The following is a 12862-nucleotide window of genomic DNA, read 5'->3' on the forward strand; positions in this document are numbered from 1 at the left end:
ATACTTCTTGAAATTGAGCTCAATTTCTTGTCAGATGGTAAAAGAATTTGTTCCAATGCCGGGAATCGAACCCGGGCCGCCTGGGTGAAAGCCAGGAATCCTAACCACTAGACCACATTGGAAGCTGATATTTTACAGGCAATGTTGAAGGACTGAATGCTGGCTGTATTCCTGCCGTCTTTGTGCACAGAGTTCTTGTGCATGAGAATGACGACCTGACATTAATGAATACATGTATATCAAGTGTGTTAGAGACTTGTTTAAACTGATATATCGTATTGTAGCATGTATTTGCGTCAACTACAAACATCTGTAAAATCCAAAAGAGCGAAATATCAAGTACTGATGTTTACAAAAAGCAAGTGCGTCCCTGGGTGGGCTTGAACCACCAACCTTTCGGTTAACAGCCGAACGCGCTAACCGATTGCGCCACAGAGACGGAACTGACGAGATGGGGCTCACTTTAAGATGTGACTGATGTGGTGGAAGCTATGTGCCCTTGCTCTCGTGGTGAGTTTCAACAACTGTTGTGTAAGGGGTGGGATAGTCTTGCACAATGACACATTGGCTTACCTGATGTATGTATTGGAAGATGTGGACACTGGGATGTACATGAAGATAAATCTAGGACTTTAGATGCATGTATTTTACTTCTGACTGTACGCATGACATATGTATACTTCTTGATGTGAACTCACTTTCCTGTGAGATGAATTAATTGTTCCAAAGCCAGGAATTTATTCCTATGACGTAATATGCATGCCTTTTACTTTTGACTTTGCACGTGACTAATATATACTTCTTGAAATTGAACTCAATTTCTTGTCAGATGGTAAAAGAATTTGTTCCAATGCCGGGAATCGAACCCGGGCCGCCTGGGTGAAAGCCAGGAATCCTAACCACTAGACCACATTGGAAGCTGATATTTTACAGGCAATGTTGAAGGACTGAATGCTGGCTGTATTCCTGCCGTCTTTGTGCACAGAGTTCTTGTGCATGAGAATGACGACCTGACATTAATGAATACATGTATATCAAGTGTGTTAGAGACTTGTTTAAACTGATATATCGTATTGTAGCATGTATTTGCGTCAACTACAAACATCTGTAAAATCCAAAAGAGCGAAATATCAAGTACTGATGTTTACAAAAAGCAAGTGCGTCCCTGGGTGGGCTTGAACCACCAACCTTTCGGTTAACAGCCGAACGCGCTAACCGATTGCGCCACAGAGACGGAACTGACAAGATGGGGCTCACTTTAAGATGTGACTGATGTGGTGGAAGCTATGTGCCCTTGCTCTCGTGGTGTGTTTCAACAACTGTTGTGTAAGGGGTGGGATAGTCTTGCGCAATGACACATTGGCTTACCTGATGTATTTATTGGAAGATGTGGACACTGGGATGTACATGAAGATAAATCTAGGACTTTAGATGCATGTATTTTACTTCTGACTGTACGCATGACACATGTATACTTCTTGATGTGAACTCACTTTCTTGTGAGATGAATTAATTGTTCCAAAGCCAGGAATTTATTCCTATGACGTAATATGCATGCCTTTTACTTTTGACTTTGCACGTGACTAATATATACTTCTTGAAATTGAACTCAATTTCTTGTCAGATGGTAAAAGAATTTGTTCCAATGCCGGGAATCGAACCCGGGCCGCCTGGGTGAAAGCCAGGAATCCTAACCACTAGACCACATTGGAAGCTGATATTTTACAGGCAATGTTGAAGGACTGAATGCTGGCTGTATTCCTACCGTCTTTGTGCACAGAGTTCTTGTGCATGAGAATGACGACCTGACATTAATGAATACATGTATATCAAGTGTGTTAGAGACTTGTTTAAACTGATATATCGTATTGTAGCATGTATTTGCGTCAACTACAAACATCTGTAAAATCCAAAAGAGCGAAATATCAAGTACTGATGTTTACAAAATGCAAGTGCGTCCCTGGGTGGGCTTGAACCACCAACCTTTCGGTTAACAGCCGAACGCGCTAACCGATTGCGCCACAGAGACGGAACTGACGAGATGGGGCTCACTTTAAGATGTGACTGATGTGGTGGAAGTTATGTGCCCTTGCCGAGGGAAACGTCTGGTGGTGTGTTTCAACAACTGTTGTGTAAGCGGTGGGATAGTCTTGCGCAATGACACATTGGCTTACCTGATGTATTTATTGGAAGATGTGGACACTGGGATGTACATGAAGATAAATCTAGGACTTTAGATGCATGTATTTTACTTCTGACTGTACGCATGACATATGTATACTTCTTGATGTGAACTCACTTTCTTGTGAGATGAATTAATTGTTCCAAAGCCAGGAATTTATTCCTATGACGTAATATGCATGCCTTTTACTTTTGACTTTGTACGTGACTAATATATACTTCTTGAAATTGAACTCAATTTCTTGTCAGATGGTAAAAGAATTTGTTCCAATGCCGGGAATCGAACCCGGGCCGCCTGGGTGAAAGCCAGGAATCCTAACCACTAGACCACATTGGAAGCTGATATTTTACAGGCAATGTTGAAGGACTGAATGCTGGCTGTATTCCTGCCGTCTTTGTGCACAGAGTTCTTGTGCATGAGAATGACGACCTGACATTAATGAATACATGTATATCAAGTGTGTTAGAGACTTGTTTAAACTGATATATCGTATTGTAGCATGTATTTGCGTCAACTACAAACATCTGTAAAATCCAAAAGAGCGAAATATCAAGTACTGATGTTTACAAAAAGCAAGTGCGTCCCTGGGTGGGCTTGAACCACCAACCTTTCGGTTAACAGCCGAACGCGCTAACCGATTGCGCCACAGAGACGGAACTGACGAGATGGGGCTCACTTTAAGATGTGACTGATGTGGTGGAAGTTATGTGCCCTTGCCGAGGGAAACGTCTGGTGGTGTGTTTCAACAACTGTTGTGTAAGGGGTGGGATAGTCTTGCGCAATGACACATTGGCTTACCTGATGTATTTATTGGAAGATGTGGACACTGGGATGTACATGAAGATAAATCTAGGACTTTAGATGCATGTATTTTACTTCTGACTGTACGCATGACATATGTATACTTCTTGATGTGAACTCACTTTCTTGTGAGATGAATTAATTGTTCCAAAGCCAGGAATTTATTCCTATGACGTAATATGCATGCCTTTTACTTTTGACTTTGCACGTGACTAATATATACTTCTTGAAATTGAACTCAATTTCTTGTCAGATGGTAAAAGAATTTGTTCCAATGCCGGGAATCGAACCCGGGCCGCCTGGGTGAAAGCCAGGAATCCTAACCACTAGACCACATTGGAAGCTGATATTTTACAGGCAATGTTGAAGGACTGAATGCTGGCTGTATTCCTGCCGTCTTTGTGCACAGAGTTCTTGTGCATGAGAATGACGACCTGACATTAATGAATACATGTATATCAAGTGTGTTAGAGACTTGTTTAAACTGATATATCGTATTGTAGCATGTATTTGCGTCAACTACAAACATCTGTAAAATCCAAAAGAGCGAAATATCAAGTACTGATGTTACAAAAAGCAAGTGCGTCCCTGGGTGGGCTTGAACCACCAACCTTTCGGTTAACAGCCGAACGCGCTAACCGATTGCGCCACAGAGACGGAACTGACGAGATGGGGCTCACTTTAAGATGTGACTGATGTGGTGGAAGCTATGTGCCCTTGCTCTCGTGGTGTGTTTCAACAACTGTTGTGTAAGGGGTGGGATAGTCTTGCACAATGACACATTGGCTTACCTGATGTATGTATTGGAAGATGTGGACACTGGGATGTACATGAAGATAAATCTAGGACTTTAGATGCATGTATTTTACTTCTGACTGTACGCATGACATATGTATACTTCTTGATGTGAACTCACTTTCTTGTGAGATGAATTAATTGTTCCAAAGCCAGGAATTTATTCCTATGACGTAATATGCATGCCTTTTACTTTTGACTTTGCACGTGACTAATATATACTTCTTGAAATTGAACTCAATTTCTTGTCAGATGGTAAAAGAATTTGTTCCAATGCCGGGAATCGAACCCGGGCCGCCTGGGTGAAAGCCAGGAATCCTAACCACTAGACCACATTGGAAGCTGATATTTTATAGGCAATGTTGAAGGACTGAATGCTGGCTGTATTCCTGCCGTCTTTGTGCACAGAGTTCTTGTGCATGAGAATGACGACCTGACATTAATGAATACATGTATATCAAGTGTGTTAGAGACTTGTTTAAACTGATATATCGTATTGTAGCATGTATTTGCGTCAACTACAAACATCTGTAAAATCCAAAAGAGCGAAATATCAAGTACTGATGTTTACAAAATGCAAGTGCGTCCCTGGGTGGGCTTGAACCACCAACCTTTCGGTTAACAGCCGAACGCGCTAACCGATTGCGCCACAGAGACGGAACTGACGAGATGGGGCTCACTTTAAGATGTGACTGATGTGGTGGAAGTTATGTGCCCTTGCCGAGGGAAACGTCTGGTGGTGTGTTTCAACAACTGTTGTGTAAGCGGTGGGATAGTCTTGCGCAATGACACATTGGCTTACCTGATGTATTTATTGGAAGATGTGGACACTGGGATGTACATGAAGATAAATCTAGGACTTTAGATGCATGTATTTTACTTCTGACTGTACGCATGACATATGTATACTTCTTGATGTGAACTCACTTTCTTGTGAGATGAATTAATTGTTCCAAAGCCAGGAATTTATTCCTATGACGTAATATGCATGCCTTTTACTTTTGACTTTGTACGTGACTAATATATACTTCTTGAAATTGAACTCAATTTCTTGTCAGATGGTAAAAGAATTTGTTCCAATGCCGGGAATCGAACCCGGGCCGCCTGGGTGAAAGCCAGGAATCCTAACCACTAGACCACATTGGAAGCTGATATTTTACAGGCAATGTTGAAGGACTGAATGCTGGCTGTATTCCTGCCGTCTTTGTGCACAGAGTTCTTGTGCATGAGAATGACGACCTGACATTAATGAATACATGTATATCAAGTGTGTTAGAGACTTGTTTAAACTGATATATCGTATTGTAGCATGTATTTGCGTCAACTACAAACATCTGTAAAATCCAAAAGAGCGAAATATCAAGTACTGATGTTTACAAAAAGCAAGTGCGTCCCTGGGTGGGCTTGAACCACCAACCTTTCGGTTAACAGCCGAACGCGCTAACCGATTGCGCCACAGAGACGGAACTGACGAGATGGGGCTCACTTTAAGATGTGACTGATGTGGTGGAAGTTATGTGCCCTTGCCGAGGGAAACGTCTGGTGGTGTGTTTCAACAACTGTTGTGTAAGGGGTGGGATAGTCTTGCGCAATGACACATTGGCTTACCTGATGTATTTATTGGAAGATGTGGACACTGGGATGTACATGAAGATAAATCTAGGACTTTAGATGCATGTATTTTACTTCTGACTGTACGCATGACATATGTATACTTCTTGATGTGAACTCACTTTCTTGTGAGATGAATTAATTGTTCCAAAGCCAGGAATTTATTCCTATGACGTAATATGCATGCCTTTTACTTTTGACTTTGCACGTGACTAATATATACTTCTTGAAATTGAACTCAATTTCTTGTCAGATGGTAAAAGAATTTGTTCCAATGCCGGGAATCGAACCCGGGCCGCCTGGGTGAAAGCCAGGAATCCTAACCACTAGACCACATTGGAAGCTGATATTTTACAGGCAATGTTGAAGGACTGAATGCTGGCTGTATTCCTGCCGTCTTTGTGCACAGAGTTCTTGTGCATGAGAATGACGACCTGACATTAATGAATACATGTATATCAAGTGTGTTAGAGACTTGTTTAAACTGATATATCGTATTGTAGCATGTATTTGCGTCAACTACAAACATCTGTAAAATCCAAAAGAGCGAAATATCAAGTACTGATGTTACAAAAAGCAAGTGCGTCCCTGGGTGGGCTTGAACCACCAACCTTTCGGTTAACAGCCGAACGCGCTAACCGATTGCGCCACAGAGACGGAACTGACGAGATGGGGCTCACTTTAAGATGTGACTGATGTGGTGGAAGCTATGTGCCCTTGCTCTCGTGGTGTGTTTCAACAACTGTTGTGTAAGGGGTGGGATAGTCTTGCACAATGACACATTGGCTTACCTGATGTATGTATTGGAAGATGTGGACACTGGGATGTACATGAAGATAAATCTAGGACTTTAGATGCATGTATTTTACTTCTGACTGTACGCATGACATATGTATACTTCTTGATGTGAACTCACTTTCTTGTGAGATGAATTAATTGTTCCAAAGCCAGGAATTTATTCCTATGACGTAATATGCATGCCTTTTACTTTTGACTTTGCACGTGACTAATATATACTTCTTGAAATTGAACTCAATTTCTTGTCAGATGGTAAAAGAATTTGTTCCAATGCCGGGAATCGAACCCGGGCCGCCTGGGTGAAAGCCAGGAATCCTAACCACTAGACCACATTGGAAGCTGATATTTTATAGGCAATGTTGAAGGACTGAATGCTGGCTGTATTCCTGCCGTCTTTGTGCACAGAGTTCTTGTGCATGAGAATGACGACCTGACATTAATGAATACATGTATATCAAGTGTGTTAGAGACTTGTTTAAACTGATATATCGTATTGTAGCATGTATTTGCGTCAACTACAAACATCTGTAAAATCCAAAAGAGCGAAATATCAAGTACTGATGTTTACAAAAAGCAAGTGCGTCCCTGGGTGGGCTTGAACCACCAACCTTTCGGTTAACAGCCGAACACGCTAACCGATTGCGCCACAGAAACGGAACTGACGAGATGGGGCTCACTTTAAGATGTGACTGATGTGGTGGAAGTTATGTGCCCTTGCCGAGGGAAACGTCTGGTGGTGTGTTTCAACAACTGTTGTGTAAGCGGTGGGATAGTCTTGCGCAATGACACATTGGCTTACCTGATGTATTTATTGGAAGATGTGGACACTGGGATGTACATGAAGATAAATCTAGTACTTTAGATGCATGTATTTTACTTCTGACTGTACGCATGACATATGTATACTTCTTGATGTGAACTCACTTTCTTGTGAGATGAATTAATTGTTCCAAAGCCAGGAATTTATTCCTATGACGTAATATGCATGCCTTTTACTTTTGACTTTGCACGTGACTAATATATACTTCTTGAAATTGAACTCAATTTCTTGTCAGATGGTAAAAGAATTTGTTCCAATGCCGGGAATCGAACCCGGGCCGCCTGGGTGAAAGCCAGGAATCCTAACCACTAGACCACATTGGAAGCTGATATTTTACAGGCAGTGTTGAAGGACTGAATGCTGGCTGTATTCCTGCCGTCTTTGTGCACAGAGTTCTTGTGCATGAGAATGACGACCTGACATTAATGAATACATGTATATCAAGTGTGTTAGAGACTTGTTTAAACTGATATATCGTATTGTAGCATGTATTTGCGTCAACTACAAACATCTGTAAAATCCAAAAGAGCGAAATATCAAGTACTGATGTTTACAAAAAGCAAGTGCGTCCCTGGGTGGGCTTGAACCACCAACCTTTCGGTTAACAGCCGAACGCGCTAACCGATTGCGCCACAGAGACGGAACTGACGAGATGGGGCTCACTTTAAGATGTGACTGATGTGGAGGAAGCTATGTGCCCTTGCCGAGGGAAACGTCTGGTGGTGTGTTTCAACAACTGTTGTGTAAGCGGTGGGATAGTCTTGCGCAATGACACATTGGCTTACCTGATGTATTTATTGGAAGATGTGGACACTGGGATGTACATGAAGATAAATCTAGGACTTTAGATGCATGTATTTTACTTCTGACTGTACGCATGACATATGTATACTTCTTGATGTGAACTCACTTTCTTGTGAGATGAATTAATTGTTCCAAAGCCAGGAATTTATTCCTATGACGTAATATGCATGCCTTTTACTTTTGACTTTGCACGTGACTAATATATACTTCTTGAAATTGAACTCAATTTCTTGTCAGATGGTAAAAGAATTTGTTCCAATGCCGGGAATCGAACCCGGGCCGCTTGGGCGAAAGCCAGGAATCCTAACCACTAGACCACATTGGAAGCTGATATTTTACAGGCAATGTTGAAGGACTGAATGCTGGCTGTATTCCTGCCGTCTTTGTGCACAGAGTTCTTGTGCATGAGAATGACGACCTGACATTAATGAATACATGTATATCAAGTGTGTTAGAGACTTGTTTAAACTGATATATCGTATTGTAGCATGTATTTGCGTCAACTACAAACATCTGTAAAATCCAAAAGAGCGAAATATCAAGTACTGATGTTTACAAAAAGCAAGTGCGTCCCTGGGTGGGCTTGAACCACCAACCTTTCGGTTAACAGCCGAACGCGCTAACCGATTGCGCCACAGAGACGGAACTGACGAGATGGGGCTCACTTTAAGATGTGACTGATGTGGTGGAAGCTATGTGCCCTTGCTCTCGTGGTGTGTTTCAACAACTGTTGTGTAAGGGGTGGGATAGTCTTGCGCAATGACACATTGGCTTACCTGATGTATGTATTGGAAGATGTGGACACTGGGATGTACATGAAGATAAATCTAGGACTTTAGATGCATGTATTTTACTTCTGACTGTACGCATGACATATGTATACTTCTTGATGTGAACTCACTTTCTTGTGAGATGAATTAATTGTTCCAAAGCCAGGAATTTATTCCTATGACGTAATATGCATGCCTTTTACTTTTGACTTTGCACGTGACTAATATATACTTCTTGAAATTGAACTCAATTTCTTGTCAGATGGTAAAAGAATTTGTTCCAATGCCGGGAATCGAACCCGGGCCGCTTGGGCGAAAGCCAGGAATCCTAACCACTAGACCACATTGGAAGCTGATATTTTACAGGCAATGTTGAAGGACTGAATGCTGGCTGTATTCCTGCCGTCTTTGTGCACAGAGTTCTTGTGCATGAGAATGACGACCTGACATTAATGAATACATGTATATCAAGTGTGTTAGAGACTTGTTTAAACTGATATATCGTATTGTAGCATGTATTTGCGTCAACTACAAACATCTGTAAAATCCAAAAGAGCGAAATATCAAGTACTGATGTTTACAAAAAGCAAGTGCGTCCCTGGGTGGGCTTGAACCACCAACCTTTCGGTTAACAGCCGAACGCGCTAACCGATTGCGCCACAGAGACGGAACTGACGAGATGGGGCTCACTTTAAGATGTGACTGATGTGGTGGAAGTTATGTGCCCTTGCCGAGGGAAACGTCTGGTGGTGTGTTTCAACAACTGTTGTGTAAGCGGTGGGATAGTCTTGCGCAATGACACATTGGCTTACCTGATGTATTTATTGGAAGATGTGGACACTGGGATGTACATGAAGATAAATCTAGGACTTTAGATGCATGTATTTTACTTCTGACTGTACGCATGACATATGTATACTTCTTGATGTGAACTCACTTTCTTGTGAGATGAATTAATTGTTCCAAAGCCAGGAATTTATTCCTATGACGTAATATGCATGCCTTTTACTTTTGACTTTGCACGTGACTAATATATACTTCTTGAAATTGAACTCAATTTCTTGTCAGATGGTAAAAGAATTTGTTCCAATGCCGGGAATCGAACCCGGGCCGCCTGGGTGAAAGCCAGGAATCCTAACCACTAGACCACATTGGAAGCTGATATTTTACAGGCAATGTTGAAGGACTGAATGCTGGCTGTATTCCTGCCGTCTTTGTGCACAGAGTTCTTGTGCATGAGAATGACGACCTGACATTAATGAATACATGTATATCAAGTGTGTTAGAGACTTGTTTAAACTGATATATCGTATTGTAGCATGTATTTGCGTCAACTACAAACATCTGTAAAATCCAAAAGAGCGAAATATCAAGTACTGATGTTTACAAAAAGCAAGTGCGTCCCTGGGTGGGCTTGAACCACCAACCTTTCGGTTAACAGCCGAACGCGCTAACCGATTGCGCCACAGAAACGGAACTGACGAGATGGGGCTCACTTTAAGATGTGACTGATGTGGTGGAAGTTATGTGCCCTTGCCGAGGGAAACGTCTGGTGGTGTGTTTCAACAACTGTTGTGTAAGCGGTGGGATAGTCTTGCGCAATGACACATTGGCTTACCTGATGTATTTATTGGAAGATGTGGACACTGGGATGTACATGAAGATAAATCTAGTACTTTAGATGCATGTATTTTACTTCTGACTGTACGCATGACATATGTATACTTCTTGATGTGAACTCACTTTCTTGTGAGATGAATTAATTGTTCCAAAGCCAGGAATTTATTCCTATGACGTAATATGCATGCCTTTTACTTTTGACTTTGCACGTGACTAATATATACTTCTTGAAATTGAACTCAATTTCTTGTCAGATGGTAAAAGAATTTGTTCCAATGCCGGGAATCGAACCCGGGCCGCCTGGGTGAAAGCCAGGAATCCTAACCACTAGACCACATTGGAAGCTGATATTTTACAGGCAATGTTGAAGGACTGAATGCTGGCTGTATTCCTGCCGTCTTTGTGCACAGAGTTCTTGTGCATGAGAATGACGACCTGACATTAATGAATACATGTATATCAAGTGTGTTAGAGACTTGTTTAAACTGATATATCGTATTGTAGCATGTATTTGCGTCAACTACAAACATCTGTAAAATCCAAAAGAGCGAAATATCAAGTACTGATGTTTACAAAAAGCAAGTGCGTCCCTGGGTGGGCTTGAACCACCAACCTTTCGGTTAACAGCCGAACGCGCTAACCGATTGCGCCACAGAGACGGAACTGACGAGATGGGGCTCACTTTAAGATGTGACTGATGTGGTGGAAGCTATGTGCCCTTGCTCTCGTGGTGTGTTTCAACAACTGTTGTGTAAGGGGTGGGATAGTCTTGCGCAATGACACATTGGCTTACCTGATGTATGTATTGGAAGATGTGGACACTGGGATGTACATGAAGATAAATCTAGGACTTTAGATGCATGTATTTTACTTCTGACTGTACGCATGACATATGTATACTTCTTGATGTGAACTCACTTTCTTGTGAGATGAATTAATTGTTCCAAAGCCAGGAATTTATTCCTATGACGTAATATGCATGCCTTTTACTTTTGACTTTGCACGTGACTAATATATACTTCTTGAAATTGAACTCAATTTCTTGTCAGATGGTAAAAGAATTTGTTCCAATGCCGGGAATGGAACCCGGGCCGCCTGGGTGAAAGCCAGGAATCCTAACCACTAGACCACATTGGAAGCTGATATTTTACAGGCAATGTTGAAGGACTGAATGCTGGCTGTATTCCTGCCGTCTTTGTGCACAGAGTTCTTGTGCATGAGAATGACGACCTGACATTAATGAATACATGTATATCAAGTGTGTTAGAGACTTGTTTAAACTGATATATCGTATTGTAGCATGTATTTGCGTCAACTACAAACATCTGTAAAATCCAAAAGAGCGAAATATCAAGTACTGATGTTTACAAAAAGCAAGTGCGTCCCTGGGTGGGCTTGAACCACCAACCTTTCGGTTAACAGCCGGCTTACATTGGCTTACCTGATGTATTTATTGGAAGATGTGGACACTGGGATGTACATGAAGATAAATCTAGGACTTTAGATGCATGTATTTTACTTCTGACTGTACGCATGACATATGTATACTTCTTGATGTGAACTCACTTTCTTGTGAGATGAATTAATTGTTCCAAAGCCAGGAATTTATTCCTATGACGTAATATGCATGCCTTTTACTTTTGACTTTGCACGTGACTAATATATACTTCTTGAAATTGAAGTCAATTTCTTGTCAGATGGTAAAAGAATTTGTTCCAATGCCGGGAATCGAACCCGGGCCGCCTGGGTGAAAGCCAGGAATCCTAACCACTAGACCACATTGGAAGCTGATATTTTACAGGCAATGTTGAAGGACTGAATGCTGGCTGTATTCCTGCCGTCTTTGTGCACAGAGTTCTTGTGCATGAGAATGACGACCTGACATTAATGAATACATGTATATCAAGTGTGTTAGAGACTTGTTTAAACTGATATATCGTATTGTAGCATGTATTTGCGTCAACTACAAACATCTGTAAAATCCAAAAGAGCGAAATATCAAGTACTGATGTTTACAAAAAGCAAGTGCGTCCCTGGGTGGGCTTGAACCACCAACCTTTCGGTTAACAGCCGAACGCGCTAACCGATTGCGCCACAGAGACGGAACTGACGAGATGGGGCTCACTTTAAGATGTGACTGATGTGGTGGAAGCTATGTGCCCTTGCTCTCGTGGTGTGTTTCAACAACTGTTGTGTAAGGGGTGGGATAGTCTTGCACAATGACACATTGGCTTACCTGATGTATGTATTGGAAGATGTGGACACTGGGATGTACATGAAGATAAATCTAGGACTTTAGATGCATGTATTTTACTTCTGACTGTACGCATGACATATGTATACTTCTTGATGTGAACTCACTTTCTTGTGAGATGAATTAATTGTTCCAAAGCCAGGAATTTATTCCTATGACGTAATATGCATGCCTTTTACTTTTGACTTTGCACGTGACTAATATATACTTCTTGAAATTGAAGTCAATTTCTTGTCAGATGGTAAAAGAATTTGTTCCAATGCCGGGAATGGAACCCGGGCCGCCTGGGTGAAAGCCAGGAATCCTAACCACTAGACCACATTGGAAGCTGATATTTTACAGGCAATGTTGAAGGACTGAATGCTGGCTGTATTCCTGCCGTCTTTGTGCACAGAGTTCTTGTGCAT

At 41.6% G+C, this 12862-nt stretch overlaps 13 non-coding genes across 13 annotated transcripts; all 13 read right to left on the reverse strand.

Annotated features, from left to right (window-relative positions):
- Window positions 1–50: 50 nt before the first annotated feature.
- Trnae-uuc (transfer RNA glutamic acid (anticodon UUC)) lies at window positions 51–122 on the reverse strand. The gene has a single exon. It is a non-coding gene; the product is annotated as a tRNA-Glu (tRNA).
- A 723-nt stretch (window positions 123–845) lies between these two features.
- Trnae-uuc (transfer RNA glutamic acid (anticodon UUC)) lies at window positions 846–917 on the reverse strand. Its single transcript has one exon. It is a non-coding gene; the product is annotated as a tRNA-Glu (tRNA).
- Window positions 918–1640: 723 nt separating this feature from the next.
- Window positions 1641–1712, reverse strand: Trnae-uuc (transfer RNA glutamic acid (anticodon UUC)). The gene has a single exon. It is a non-coding gene; the product is annotated as a tRNA-Glu (tRNA).
- Window positions 1713–2446: 734 nt separating this feature from the next.
- Trnae-uuc (transfer RNA glutamic acid (anticodon UUC)) lies at window positions 2447–2518 on the reverse strand. Its single transcript has one exon. It is a non-coding gene; the product is annotated as a tRNA-Glu (tRNA).
- Window positions 2519–3252: 734 nt separating this feature from the next.
- On the reverse strand, window positions 3253–3324 carry Trnae-uuc (transfer RNA glutamic acid (anticodon UUC)). The gene has a single exon. It is a non-coding gene; the product is annotated as a tRNA-Glu (tRNA).
- A 722-nt stretch (window positions 3325–4046) lies between these two features.
- Window positions 4047–4118, reverse strand: Trnae-uuc (transfer RNA glutamic acid (anticodon UUC)). The gene has a single exon. It is a non-coding gene; the product is annotated as a tRNA-Glu (tRNA).
- Window positions 4119–4852: 734 nt separating this feature from the next.
- Window positions 4853–4924, reverse strand: Trnae-uuc (transfer RNA glutamic acid (anticodon UUC)). Its single transcript has one exon. It is a non-coding gene; the product is annotated as a tRNA-Glu (tRNA).
- A 734-nt stretch (window positions 4925–5658) lies between these two features.
- On the reverse strand, window positions 5659–5730 carry Trnae-uuc (transfer RNA glutamic acid (anticodon UUC)). The gene has a single exon. It is a non-coding gene; the product is annotated as a tRNA-Glu (tRNA).
- A 722-nt stretch (window positions 5731–6452) lies between these two features.
- Window positions 6453–6524, reverse strand: Trnae-uuc (transfer RNA glutamic acid (anticodon UUC)). Its single transcript has one exon. It is a non-coding gene; the product is annotated as a tRNA-Glu (tRNA).
- Window positions 6525–7258: 734 nt separating this feature from the next.
- On the reverse strand, window positions 7259–7330 carry Trnae-uuc (transfer RNA glutamic acid (anticodon UUC)). Its single transcript has one exon. It is a non-coding gene; the product is annotated as a tRNA-Glu (tRNA).
- A 2335-nt stretch (window positions 7331–9665) lies between these two features.
- Trnae-uuc (transfer RNA glutamic acid (anticodon UUC)) lies at window positions 9666–9737 on the reverse strand. The gene has a single exon. It is a non-coding gene; the product is annotated as a tRNA-Glu (tRNA).
- A 734-nt stretch (window positions 9738–10471) lies between these two features.
- On the reverse strand, window positions 10472–10543 carry Trnae-uuc (transfer RNA glutamic acid (anticodon UUC)). The gene has a single exon. It is a non-coding gene; the product is annotated as a tRNA-Glu (tRNA).
- A 1371-nt stretch (window positions 10544–11914) lies between these two features.
- Trnae-uuc (transfer RNA glutamic acid (anticodon UUC)) lies at window positions 11915–11986 on the reverse strand. Its single transcript has one exon. It is a non-coding gene; the product is annotated as a tRNA-Glu (tRNA).
- Between the last annotated feature and the right edge of the window lie 876 nt (window positions 11987–12862).

The sequence above is a fragment of the Haliotis asinina genome, chromosome 3 (assembly GCF_037392515.1).
Source record: "Haliotis asinina isolate JCU_RB_2024 chromosome 3, JCU_Hal_asi_v2, whole genome shotgun sequence".
NCBI classification, from domain to species: domain Eukaryota; kingdom Metazoa; phylum Mollusca; class Gastropoda; order Lepetellida; family Haliotidae; genus Haliotis; species Haliotis asinina.